This window comes from Anolis carolinensis, chromosome 1 (assembly GCF_035594765.1).
Source record: "Anolis carolinensis isolate JA03-04 chromosome 1, rAnoCar3.1.pri, whole genome shotgun sequence".
Taxonomy (NCBI): domain Eukaryota; kingdom Metazoa; phylum Chordata; class Lepidosauria; order Squamata; family Dactyloidae; genus Anolis; species Anolis carolinensis.
Window position 1 is genome coordinate 306,390,341 of NC_085841.1, and position 14,734 is coordinate 306,405,074.

The 14,734-nt window shown below is 38.3% G+C and overlaps 1 protein-coding gene across 5 annotated transcripts in view; it reads left to right on the top strand.

The window, feature by feature from the left end:
* Positions 1–14,734, top strand: part of rad51b (RAD51 paralog B) — a 397,175-nt gene that overhangs the window by 205,417 nt on the left and 177,024 nt on the right. The window lies entirely within an intron of this gene.

Below are 14,734 nucleotides of genomic sequence, written 5' to 3' on the forward strand. Positions count from 1 at the left end.
TATTTTAATCTATACTTCTTTTGTTTTACTCTAGATGGTTTGGACCAAATTGTCTTATGCTCCCACTGGAATTAACATAGCAGCTTATATAGCATGACTAATTCTAGCATTTGAAAATGTTGAGTCATTTTCAAATGTTAGTTGTAATAATTTGGTCCATTGCAGCTGGTGCCCATTGAGAATGGCAAATGGAAGCAGGGCCAAAGCCAATGCTATTCAAAGTTAACTCAGTTTGGTTTGATCCCTTTCGCTCATTCTTAACATGAACTAGACTAGATCTTTTACTCTGGTTCATGTTTCAGTGTACCTGCTAGGGAAAAAAATCTTTGATTCTTTGTGTTGTGACATTTCTCCTCAAAGATGATAAATTCTGCATATACTCTTTGTGTTCAGGCCTTACAATCCTTCCCTTTGTTTTTGAAGGCCCTTCTGTGTAAAAAAAACAAACAAACCCTGAGTCTTTGTAGAACTCGTTTGCCAGTCCATAGTAGAGAAATGCTTCCATATACCCCTGCACCGATCGTAAATGCGAAGAGCGAACGAGGTTGTAGAGGGCCTGAATCTGGTGGAACGTTTTAATAGACCACCCTCTGCCATTGACTGCCAAAATAGTTCCCATAACCAGGCAAAGATAAATGAAGCCAGCAGTTCCATCTGAGAAACTACTTTTCATGGCAGGTCTTCCTCCTTAACTTACTTTGAACATTTTACTTCCAGCTGTATGTTTATGGAAACAAGAGTCTTAGATCTTGATTTCTAGGCTAGAGTAGGATGTTGTGGACCATAGGTTGCATGAGGACCTGCAGGACTTAGTTGCTGACTGACTATAATAATCCTAATTCCATCTGTATCAATCTCACACATACATTATCAGAGAGCTGGAAAACATATTATATATAAATCAAATAATCTGTATCTGAAACTACTATGTGTCTGGAGCTAAATGCAATAAACAAAATGAGACTCCTTTCCCCAAATATGGATCAGCTGGATTGGTCTATTAATGTGGCCTGAGTGCATGTAGCATAGTGCTTCGAATATATACTTCTTCAGATACTGTCACTGTTAAAGCCTGGATTTCATTCCCTCTCTTTTATACCACTAGTAATGCACTGCGATGCATGAAAGATGGCTGGTGTGATTATATGGTATTTATTTTAGGTAGACCACAAGATACAAGAAGGGGCCATTGATGTGCCCATGTTCTGAATTGGGGAGGTAATTAGTGATCCAAATATCATTGCTTCAGGATGGATACTTCCAACATATTATCTTAAATAGGAGTTTTCCTTTGTCTTTGGGAACTGCTATGAGAAACTGAAAAAAATCAGTCAGGGGTCTTGTTCCCTCTAAGAATTTTGTGTCTTTTGGGATCAGAAGAATATAACAAAAATCTACAACAAATTACTGGAATGGTCCACCGAAACAGAATTAGTAAAAAAACTACATGATAAAATGGGCAACAAATATAGGGAAATCAATTAAATTAGCCAAGTGGGAATGCATGTGGAACACAAAAATACGATATATACCTATGCAACAGATTTAAAATTGGTACAAAATGATGTACCATTGGGAATGATGTATAAGAATTTACAAAATAAATGTTGGAAATGCGGCTCACATGAGGGAACCTTTTACCACATATGGTGGACCTGCAAAAAAGCTAAAGACTTTTGGAAAATAATTCAGGAAACAAGTTAAAGGATTTTAAAAGTAAAAATACATCTGACACCAGAATACTTTCTATTGAGTATGACAGATGAATTGGAATTAGACAATAAAGACATCCTATTTGCATACCTATCAACTGCAGTAAGGATGGTATATGCAAGAGCATGAAAACAAGAAGAAGTCACATTCAAAGAGGATTGGTTGGACAAGATAACAGATATTATGGCCATGGACAAACGTAAGTTTTTGATAAAGAAGCATACAGGGGGACCTATAAGAGAGACGATTGGCGACCTTTTGAAAACTATATGAAAACGTTATAAAATGAGACAGATATCAGAATAAAGAAATAAAAATTAAGGAAGAAGGAAAGACTCTATTTTATAAGACAACTAAGGACTATAAGAATAATATTACACAGCAAAGAAGAAGAACGGAAGTACAAATCCCCCTCTTTTTTTTCTGTCCCTAAACCTCGTCCTTACTTACCTACTCCCCTCCCCTCCCTTTCCCTATGCATTCCTCTCCCTTTAATCCTTTACTTTTCCCTCCCAGTTTTATTAAACACTGTAAAACTCCAATACAAATCTTTTTTAAAAAAAGAATTTTGTGTCTTTTTTGTATGCATAAAGCTCCTAGCAAGTTACATGTTCTCACTATTCATGGCTGCAATTGTTTGCTCTCTCCCTCAATTGAAATAGCTGGCTTTCAGGGTCTCCTACTCAGGGAGCATGGGAAAATCTACTCATAAAAATGGCCACATAGAACACTGATGTACTGGTCAATGTACCCCTTCTTCAGGAGGAAATACATTTCAGGATAGGGAAGTGTCTGACCAAACACAAGTCCTTCTCAAAGACAGGTGGGTTCAAGAAGCTTAATGTTTATTGCCATTCTACACTGTGCGCTTGGAGGAAGGAGAGGAACAAGTAGAGTTTTAAGGCTTTCAAGAAAATGCCAGGATTGAAAAGTAAAACTGGAACATCAGTGAATAATAGCAGTCAATGAAAAAGAAGGCAAAAAAGAAAAAGGGTAAGGAAAGCACAGCATCCACCATTCTTTTCTGCAGGGAGGTTAACACTGAAACCTGTCACTATCTCTAGCTAGACAGTGATGAGAACTGTATGAGAACACACAGGTCTGTATATGCATTATATGTGTGATAGAGGTGGGTATTTTTTAAGAGCTTAGCAATTGACATTCCCAACTTTTAATGCTGGGAAGAAAAAATATATATTTAACAATGGCTTAGGGACAAGGAACCCAAGTAATGTTCGCACATATTCCTTGCCACCTGTAGTGAATATACATTTTGAATATAAAAGATCAGTGCTGACAACCATTCCCATAGCACTCCAAATGGTGAAGGGGCTGATGTGTACATTAGTGTGCACCTTCATATCCATGGATCTGGCCATTCATAACTTGACTTTTTTTTAAAAAGCCTTTTTAATGTAAGGGACATCATCTTACTATACCATTGTATATATGTAATACCTCTTGAGCATCCTGGAAACAAACTACAATGAATAGCAAGGACCTGCTGCATTTTTTAATCTTTACTGTCTAGGATTTGGATTTTGGTAAGTGCCTTAAATATACCCAACATCATCAGTCAATAAGAATTGGGACTTTAATATGATAGTAGAATCCCTCCCTACGAAATCTCTGTCTCTCTCTTTGTGGTACAAGCACACACCAACACACTCATGCACCCCACTTGTTAGCAGTGTGAGTCCCATCGGACAGCCAGTAATTAACTCTCCCAGCCCCGTGTTTGGGGGGAGAAGGGGGGAGGGCTATCTCTGTGCTGTGCGCACTAGAGAATGGGCTCGGTTAAACCTGACTGTGGGAACTGCAGCTTTAAATTCTTTAAGTTTAAATCCCCCAGGCTTCTTGCACACTAAACCTCAAGCATTATCATTAGGGAGTTATGTCTGAAATATTTTTGTTTGCTGGAGGGAGTTCTTATGATTAAAGGGAGCAGTTTTCAATGAGCAAGACAAGTTCTGATCTGTCCTTTTTTTCACCTCGGCTCGGGGCAAAGACCAGCAGCTTGAGGTTGACCTCTTGAAGAAGCTTGCTCTGAAAAGGAAGATGTGAAAGGCTGGAAATGCTCTTTCTAATGCTCGGCTCTGGAGCCAGGAAAAGGCAGCTGTTTCTGGCCTTTCTATTTTTTCCCTGATAGCTAAGACTTGGGCTTGCTGCCATATCTGTTTGTCTGTCTGTGTCTCCTTGTTTTTCTCAGAAAGCTTCAGGGGCCAGTTGCCCGTAGCGGGTTGCTGGGAACAGAGGTCGCTCCTTGTATCACCGTAACACTCTATGCCAGAGCATTCATGCTTGAATAGGAAACAGCAAGATCTGTCAATATAGGCCTTTTCTTCAGAGCTTTGAGTCTGCATTCTCCACGGCCATCTGTTCCCTTTCACCCTTTTGGACAATGTTGCTATTTGAAACTTCTCTTCCTCCCATCTTCCCCCCTCCCTCCTTCACTTCCACTCTATTGCAAAAACAACACAAGTTTCTGTGAAATAGTTTGGTCTCTAGCAGCTTTAGCTATTCCCCCCCCCCCTATTTTTTTAAAAAGGCATTTTGGATTTTTGCATAACTGAATGGAGGGGGGGCATTTCACAGAGGGAAATGCTTGGGATACTTTATCTGGAGATCCTGCATTGAGCAGGAGGTTGGACAAGATGGCCCATGAGGTCCTTTCCAGGTCTATAATTCTATGAATTACTGTAATGCAGTGGACACAATATGAAAGAGTTATTTTATATTTTGAATTGTACAACCAACTCTTAAAAGATCTGCATGGCTCTTAATTTCTGAGCACTATTTATGTAATGGCACTTACCTTTAAAGTTCTAAATGGCTTGGAACCCTAAATACCCTAGGAACTGTCTCTTCTTATAGCATCTTGCCCATGTTTGAAGTTCACCTCTTAAAATCCTCCATGAAGTGTTTCTTTATTTAAAATGTATTATGTAATCACAATAGACAATCTTCTTGATAGGTGGTTGTTTGTCTTTATAATACCCACCCTAAGAAGGTATGTCTGCCACCTGTTTTACAATCCTTTTTAATGCCAGATTAAGGTTTTTATTGATCCTGGCATCTTAATTTGTATAATCCCACAGTCTGCCACAAAATGGCTGTGACTGTTTTATCTTAGTGCTTTTATTGGATCAGATTTTAAATATTTATTTATATGCACATGAACAGACAGGCAGATACACCACCCCCGAATAGCATTTAGTGAAGTGGGGTATAAAATATTTTGAATAAATAACCTGTATTGTCATGCCTTTTTAGTTAGCTGCGGGTTGAACAAATTATTTTGATTCTGATAGCAAGCCAAAGTGATTCTGTGATATTCCCTCTGGTCACAGTGTTTGCCAACAAGTTTTTCTATATTCATGTGAGTTTAAAAGCAATGTTTTCTGATGTTAGCCTTCTTTATTTCTGTTGTGAAGAATCAGACTTGAGATCCTTTCTTTAATGTTATAGATGCTACATTCTGATGCTTCTATAAAATGATCCAATGCCAATCTGGCTTCTGTTGTTGATTCAGTTCTTCCCATGTAAATTTAACTTTCTCAGATTTTATTAATTAGTTAGACTTGTATCTTTCCTTTGTGCCAATGAGTTCAAAGCTAATAGCTATCCTACTTTCACTTTATTCTCATAGCAAACCTATAAGGTAGGCCAGATAGTCTGCTCCAGGTCAATTAGTGTGGACAAGCATGAATTTTTCAACTATCCTCAGTGCCCATGTTACCTAATAAAATAGATGGAAAGATCTACTACTGCTATCAGAATTCCTCACCTATTAGCTGTGTATTCTTGGCCAAGCTCTGCATTAGAACCATCCAAAGGCAATTTGGGCTAGGATTTATCTGAAAGACTGAAAAATTGCTTCTTTCAATAAATTTTTCTGTAACAAAAGAAGTGCTGGCATATGGATTTAGAAGTGCAAAATCGTTTGTATCTCAAACCTATCTTTTAAAAATATGATTAGCAGATGTTACAGCCAGATGTTTCAAGCAATTTGCAAGATACATGGGTTCATACTTCTCTTAATATTGAAGATAATCCAACAGTTGGGCCAAATGTTTGGCATGGCTTAGTTGGATATGAACACTTATAATAAACAACAGTTGTAGCCATGAACTGTTAGGGTTTATTTACAAAAAGTGCATTCAGTCCACAAGCCTCTCATTGAATACCTTAGGCCCTCCTCTGTTTACTGCTTTAGCTCCTTCCTTACCAAACTGATTTTAGAAAACGTTTTAAAACCCATCTGTGCGCCTTATCCCATGGAGAGGAGGAGGATTAGAACATCTTACTATATAAGAGTCGTTCTCAACCTGGGGTCCCCAAATGTTTTTGCCCTGCAACTCCCAGAAATCCCAGCCAGTTTACCTTAGGATTTCTGGGAGTTGAAGGCCAAAAACATCTGGGGACCCCTGATATATAACCTCATTTGGACACTGGAAATCCACTCTGGCATTGTCTGGCTATTGTTTATCATCATTACATTATTTTATACAACATCACTCATCATCATTTTATACTTTTAATGTACTTTAATTATTTAGATTTTGTCATAATGTAAATGCGTATTATGAGGTTTATCTGTTTTTAATTGTTCTCTGGTTAGCCATTTAAGTTTATAAGTTTATATTGATACTATTTATTTATTGTTTTGATCTAATTTTTTGTTCATTATGACACTGAATATTTGCCACTTTTGTTCTGAAAACCGCCCTGAATCCCCTTGAGGATGATGATGATTATTATTATTATCATCATCATCATCATCATCATCATCATCATCATCATCATCATCACTGCTATGTGCTATCATACATAAACCTCTTCTCCTGTTAGCAGACATCATGCAGAATAGGCCTACTATTTACAGCTCACAAAGTCTGTTCCATGCCTCGACTACATGGATTTTGCTTTACTGCCTGTCTCAATAAACTGTTTGCTGGATCTTCATTCCAACCTGTCCCACATTTGTCTGGACCTGTTATCTTATAATTATGTCTTGCTCCTCAGTGAGATATTAGTTTGGCTGTTCTCCATACACTTCATGCAGTTACCGTGTTTCCCCGAAAATAAGACAGTGTCTTATATTAATTTTTGCTCCCAAAGATGCTCTAGGTCTAATTTTCAGGGGATGTCTTATTTTTCCATGAAGAAGAATTCACATTTATTGTTGAACAAAAAATTGAACATTTATTATATACTGTACAGTAGTTGTCATTACAAACCAGCATAACCAGACAAATTGCTGTTTTTAAATTGCTTAGATTTTAGCTGTTTTTGTAAGCCACTTCGAGCCCTGAGGGAGTGGTTTTGAGATTTTTTTTAAAAAGATATTTTAAAGATGTTTTTAAATTGTTAGATTTTAGCCTTTCTTGTAAGCCGCCCCAAGCCCTAGGGGAGTGGCGGCATATAAGTTTAAATAATAAATAAATAAAATAAATAAACTGTGAATCCTATCAAGAACATCTTGTTACTACCATTATTTCCATGTACAACCATCTATGGTACATACATTTACCGATCCTGCATGCTCTGGTGTTATGTTCGTTGGGCATGCTTCCAAACAAAAACTTTGCTAGGTCTTACTTTCAGGGGAGGCCTTATATTTAGTAATTCAGCAAAACCTCTACTGGGTCTTATTTTCTGGGGATGTCTTATTTTAGGGGAAACAGGGTAGGACTTGAGAGAGCCTACCTGCATGAAAGGTATGGAATTCTTTGTACACAATACCACCTGAAGAGCATTTGTGGACTTTTTTGAAATGAGCTTGAAGTAAGCTAGAAGCAGTTAGGTTAAAAAAAAAAAAAAAAAAGAGGGCCCATCCAGACAGGCCCAAAATGCAAGAGCTATCTCGGGTTTTTTTTGGAGGTGTCCAAAATGTCCAAACGCATCCTCCTGGTGTGAGAAAATGATGGGTGGGGGGGGGGGGGGGGAGGAAGGATTTTCCACTTCACCCCTCCCATATCTGCAGGCATCATTTTCTCATGCCAGGAGGATGTGAAGCGAGGCTTCGTGGCTGCCAGGGACCTTTTTAAGTAAGTTTTAGAGGCTTTGTACTGGCTTCATGCTATCCCAATTGAAATGCAGCCACCCCGGGATTGAAATCCTTGGGTTGTGGGAAGAGGTGGGCACTAGAACCCAAGCTGAAGCGGGTTACTTTCACCTGCTTTGGCATGGATTTTAGTAATGTCTGGAAACGCCCTGAGTTTAAGGTAGTTGACCAAATTGTTTGGTGGTCTGTTGCCTCTCTCAACATAGTGATAATAATGTTTATATGCTTTAATGTGCTTTTTAACGCTAATTTTTTAAATTTTACAAAAATGTATTCAATTTTCTGTTGTCTAAAGGCATCAAATAGTTGCCAAATAGTTGCAAAGCCGCCCTGAGTCCCCTTTAGGGTAGAGAAAGGCGGGATATAAATAGAATAAATAAATAATAGAAAAGTGGGTTCCAGTGATGACCCAGTTTAAGGTTAACTATAGATGAGTCCTCATTGTTGTTGTTGCTACTGCTAGTGCTACTGCTGCTGTTTTTAATCACACTGAGATCCCTCCCCAGCAGTTTACCTAAAGTTGAAATCTACATGGAAATTGTTTGAACTATGTTTGAGAAAATAATTTGGTAACTTCTTTTTGATCTGTAATGAAAACACACTTTGGACCTTTCTTGTAGTTTGCTTTTAACTCGCAATCAAGTGACTGCAGTGATATATCTCGCAATCAAGTGACCGCAGTGATTGCCCAATTATGGCAAAAGGAATTTTATGCATATAGATCTGATTGCAATGCTTGAATACAACATACATTGAAAGTTGTGCGAACCTGTGTATGTAGTGTGTGTGTCTCCAAGTCGCCTTCATAGGTTTTCTTAGACAAGGAAAGCCCAGAGATGGTCTAGCCAGTTCCATCTTCTGCTGCATATGTTGACACATTTTATAAATAACATGGAGCAGTATGTTTTGGAGTGGCCTATGAAATTGTATTGATTTTTAAAATAACAATACAGCAGTGATGATGATGAAGGTATACTTCTTTTGCTCTCACCCACTTCCTGCTCTTTGACCTTAGCTTACTATGTTTCCACTTCTGGAATGTGAAAAAGTGGCAAATCTGGATGAAGGGTGAACAGAAGCAAAGAATGACATAGCATAACAGCTGAAAGAGAGTAGCGTGAGAAAATGGCATGCTTTAGGCTGAGGTTTCCAAAATAGTGTGTTGTATAGCTTCCATTTGCACTACAAATTTTGATCTCTCTTTTTTACACAAGTCTTAAGTGACATAAACACATACAATTCCAAGTATTACAGCTGTCACTTCTGTGTAAATACATTATATAATCTGTTTATCACCATTATATTGTCTCCTAAGGGGAGAAAGTTTAGATGCTAATGCTAGATGTTTGCCTGTATAACAGTGATCTCGTTTTTCCTGATGTAGCAAAAAATGACAGTGTCACACAATAAACAATTGGAAGATCTGGAAATTGTGCTGAGAAGCAGATACTTATAAACAACACTGCATAATGACTGTAAGTTTCTAGCTAATGCAAATCCAACAATACCAGGAAAAACATCCAGAGCTTTGCAAGAGCAAGTTTTGAAAGCTGTGGTCAGAAAAGATGGTATTTCAGCCTAATGGAACAGAGAGGAAAATAACAAATCAAATCAACACTACAGTGAACTGCTGGGAAGAAGAGAAAGTTCTTCATCTTATACATTATTGTATTCATCCTCTATGATTTCTGCAAAAGCAGACTGGGCACCAATCATTCAGAAAGCAAAGGTGACGACATACTGGAAATTGAATTGTTATTACTGAATCAGATAAGACTATTTTGTAATAGCGACAGGTATTCCCATCAGTTTCTTAGGTTTGTGGTTTTCAGCTCTACCTAATTTCACACCGATCTTCTGCTGTAAAACAACCACCTGCCTTCCCACTTCTGTAGAGTCTGTGAAACCTGATCATTTTATTCAGGTTTGGTGCATCCAGTCAGAGGCGGTTCAACCACTAGGCAAACTAGGCAGTTGCCTGTGGCGCCATCTTGTTGGGGGCGCCATCAAGGCAACTCCTGTCTCCTGCGGCCTGCCTCCGCAAGGTATTGAACTGCTTTTTCTGTTGATTTGTTGTAAAACATGATGATTTAGTGCTTAATTTGTAAAATCTTAATGTAATTTGATGTTTAATAGGCTTTTCCTTAATCCCTCCTTATTATCAAACATTTTTGCTTATCCAACGCTTTTATTTTTCAGTGATTGGTTTGCGGGGGGGGGGGGGAGCACCAAAATTCTGTTCGCCTACACTTGAAAAATACCTAGGACCGGCTCTGCATCCAGTGGATCATCTAGACAGGTTTCAAAGCAGCTGGATCATTTCAGTCTTTTGCTTTAGTAGATTGTAACATAAATAATGGTTTAGAGCCTCTGTCACTAAAGAGTTTCAAAACAAAATTGAATTGTTATGAATGCTCTGAATTTGGGGGATAAAATTTTCTAATGCAAAACATGATGGCAGTGCCAGACCATCTCAAGGGGACTTACTTCCATGCTTTTTAGCTACTATCCAAATACAAAGGGGCATCTAATTTTTGCTCCAGTCTTGATTTGTTAATAGGTGTCATACATAAATAATGAAAATAATAACATTGTTTTATTTAAATTTCTGTTCTCAGCAGTTCTCTCAAAATAATTTACAAAGTCTAGAAAGCATGCTTGTGTTGTCCTGGGCGGTCTCTATCAACTTGTTAACTAGCAACTGCTGCTTTCTCTGGGGCTGGCATATGAAAATACTTAGGAAAGAACAAGTAGATGTTGTCCTGATGTTCCAGGGTGTGACTGCGGTCCTCTCTGCTTGAGTGTTTTACCAGCAGCAAGCAGGAGAAATGACTGCTTGTCTTAATAGTACACACCTCTAGATCACTTATGAAGGTTTTATTACCAAGCTCTTTTGTTGATAGTTGGTACTGGCCAAATTCTGCCTTTCAATACAGCTGTAGAAGATAATGGATTGCTCGGGCACAAGTGATGTGGAATGTTTCAACTTAAGTTTATCTGAACAGTATGTGCACCTTTATATTGTGCATCCAGTGCCTCACACTGATATTTTGAGGTGGGGGTAGGAAAGGGAATGCAGTGCAGACTGGTTACATATATGTCTTTTGTGATTTATATGTAGAGGGCCCACAAGTGCACTTGAATAGATTCCAACCCTTTGTTGATTAGCTACACTTGGATTGGCAGTGGAGCCTATGCCATGTAATGGGTACGGCATGCACCTTGGCCAGCCTGCCCAAGGAGTGAGGTCAGCCTTTCGGACATCACGTCTGTGAGGCACACTTCCTGATCAAACAAAATACTGTCATGCGGGAAAAGAGCTTGGAATTGAGAGGGGGAAGAGAGGGAGGTAAAAATATGTGAAGGATATCTCATTCATGTAGGTACATGTTTTGGTTGGAGGGAAGGGACTCTTAAAATGTTTATCCCCATCATTATTTTGATTAGAGCTGTCCCATGAATTTAAACATGTCAGTAAATGTAATGATTAAATTTGTGTGTATTTCCATTGGAGCAAAACTAACAGTTGGGGGGAGGGGGGAAAGGGAGCAAGGAACATGCTTCCTTTGTTTTTAGACTTTTGTGTACGTTTGGCACCAACCACCATTTTATAAAAGGCATTCCCTTCTGTGTGGGAGGTAAAATTCACTGCTTCTTCCAATAAGATGCTTGCTATTTTAAAAGAGATATTCATATTCAAATTAGTTACATTAAAAATGTTTTTCAGTTAAATTGAATTGATCAAGAAGTTTTCAAACAAACTAACTTACTTTAGCAACAAAATGTTGCACTTTTAAAAAACATTTTGAATATGCACAATCTGGAAATGCTTATTAATGCTAACAAAAATTCAACCTCAGTTTCCTAAACCTTTACATATGACTTGTACACAAAGTATAAAAAGCATTTCCAATATTAATCATTAATTTTATCAGCTTCAAACTTAGCATATTGATTTTTTAAACATTTTATACAACATATATGTTTGTTCTCCCACCTACCCCCATGTAAATAAATAAATAAATAAAATAAATTAAGTAAGGACATTAGCAGATGGAAGAGGGCAATGGAAGATAGAGCTCCTCTGAGACTAGTCTAGGGAGTTGACATATTTTGTAAAAGATGAGAGTAGCTGTTCCCTTTATGAATGAGTGGAGAAGTGACTACTTCTTATCTAAATGATGACTGTTTGAAAGCTAATAAAATGTAACACATTTATTGTCTTTTTCAAAATGGGCATGTGTTACAAAAGGTATTCCATGCCTACTGTTTTGTTTTCTCTAACAATGTTTTGGACCCCCTTCCCTTGTTTGTCTGAAGTTAGGCCTAACTTAATTTGCTCATCCAAACTAGAGGCATTCCAGGGAATCAACCGATTAATGGTAAATCAATATTTATGCTAATCCCATTGATTTCCTGGCTTTATTTTATTTGGGATCAGAAAACTGGATTTAGACTTAGTTAGACGTACTTCTTGAGTAGACATATATTCAGTCATGTGTTTTCCTCAATTGTACATTTTTAAATGGTCTGCAAGCCCATAATGATGTAGCACAAGTAACTAAATGAGTGTATTTTTTCAATTACATTAACATATAATTGTAAAAACAAAGCCTGCACTTTCAAAGAAACTAAATGAGAGTGTATAAACTTAAAATTTGTCCATTAGTACAACAAAGTAAAAATGCAACCATCTACACATATCTTACATCTTAAATATATATAATTATGTAGTAATGGCAGTTAAGTTGACTGCCATGTCCCCTTTTGAAAAACATTTATTTATTTATTATTTATTTTATTTACAGTATTTATATTCCGCCCTTCTCACCTCGAAGGGGACTCAGGGCGGATCACATTATACACACATAGGGCAAACATTCAATGCCCATAAACACATCAAACAGAGACCGAGACAGACAGACGCAGAGGCAAGTTAACCTTCTCCTGAGGGGATGTTTGATTCTGGCCACAGGGGGGAGCAGCTGCTTCATCATCCACTCTGACGGCACTTCCTCACTGTACAATCCCCACTTAGCCTTGGGAGCTCACTAGGTGACTTCGGTGAAATAGTTCAATCTCAGAGGAAGGCAAAGGCAGTCCTGGTCTTGCCAAGGAAGATAAATTTGTTTTAGGTCACCATAAACAAGAAAAGATTTGAAGACACACAAGAACAGCAAGACATTATGTCTCATGAATAAGATGATGCTCCATCCTGTTCCATGCATGAAAACCAACTGGACTAACTGGATCTTCCTTCAGTGGCAATAAAGGAACAGCATCCTCCAATTTTGATTTGTTATATGTTTGGGTTGTATGTTTTCTGGGCTGTATGGCCATGCTTCTAGAACACGGCCATACAGCCCGGAAAACATATGACAAGCCTGTGATCCTGGCCATGAAAGCCTTTGACAACACATGTTATATGTTTATTCTTGGTTTTCAGCATTGAATGTTTGGCTCTGTGTTTTTTGTACTGTAAGCCACCTTGAGTCCCCTCGGGGAGATAGGGCAAGATAAAAATAAAGTATTATTATTATTATTATTATTATTATTATTATTATTAGTAGTAGTAGTAGTAGTATTATTACTACACCTGAAGGCATTCATCCCCTTAGGAGCCATAGAGCATGGTGACCTTTCAGGCTTGCTTGTAGATGTCTGCCTAATATCCTGGTTATTACAGGACTGATAGAGGGCAAAAAGTGACAAGCAAGAACAACCTAGCAACAAATTAAGAGTTTGTTGCAAGTTTTTACCTTTTATATTTCATCACTTATGAAGAGAAACATTTCAGAAGGAAACAAGTCATTATCTAAACAAGGTTTGTTTTTTTTTTAAAAAAAAAACATTGAAAAACTGGTACCTTTTACAGCCCATTTTAGGATAAGGTAACATCTAGAGCCCCTGGTGGTGGCGCAGTGTGTTAAAGCGCTGAGCTGCTGAACTTGCAAACTGAAAGGTCCCAGATTCAAATCCCGGGAGCGGAATGAGCGCCCGCTGTTAGCCCCAGCTCCTGCCAACCTAGCAGTTCAAAAACATGCCAATGTGAGTAGATCAATAGGTACCGCTCCGGCGGGAAGGTAACGGCGCTCCTTGCAGTCATGCTGGCCACATGACCTTGGAGGTGTCTACGGACAACGTCGGCTCTTCGGCTTAGAAATGGAGATGAGCAACAACCCCCAGAGTCGGTCATGACTGGACTTAACGTCAGGGGAAAACCTTTACCTTTACCTAACATTCATCTCCAAGTATTATCAGTGAAGTCAAAAACAGGGTCAGGCAAATCTGTTTAAATATACTAATTTCCATTTATCTTCTTTCATGTTCTTATTAAAATTCATTCAGCAGATGAAATAACAGAATAATTTTAAACATCATGTGTGAGCTGCTATCTCTTTTCCTGCCATTTCCGATTTCTTGCCCCTGAGACATCTGTTGTCTTCTCGAGTTCAGTGCTTGGAGAAAGGGATAAAGTCTCTGGCAGTCAACTGCCAATGAACTCTCTTGAGGGGCCGGGGGGGGGGGGGTCAGTTTCCTTCATGGCTCATTCCTTTCTTTCTGGTATGCTTTCCTTGATTTTCAAACATGTAAAGAAAGGGCTGCAAGAGGTTTATAGTATTTGTCTTTTAAAAAGTATTTTCTCACAACTGATTTTTCTACTCTTTAAAAAGGAGGTTGCTCTCCCCATAAAAACTGTCTTGTACTGCAGTATGCATATCATTAACTTTGTGTTGGCGAGTTATCTGAAAGTGGATCACACAAATAGCCCTGCAAGCTATAGTCAAAGCAGGTGCTTCCATAGCTTGGTACCAGCAAGCTTTCTCCCTTTATAAGTAAGAGCAAAGTAATTTATTTCCCTGTTCTCTTTCTAATCACTATGCCCTTGTCCATTCCTCCCATCTTCATTCAGAGTACCTGTTGACATTACTGGGGATTCCTGATTGTGGAGGA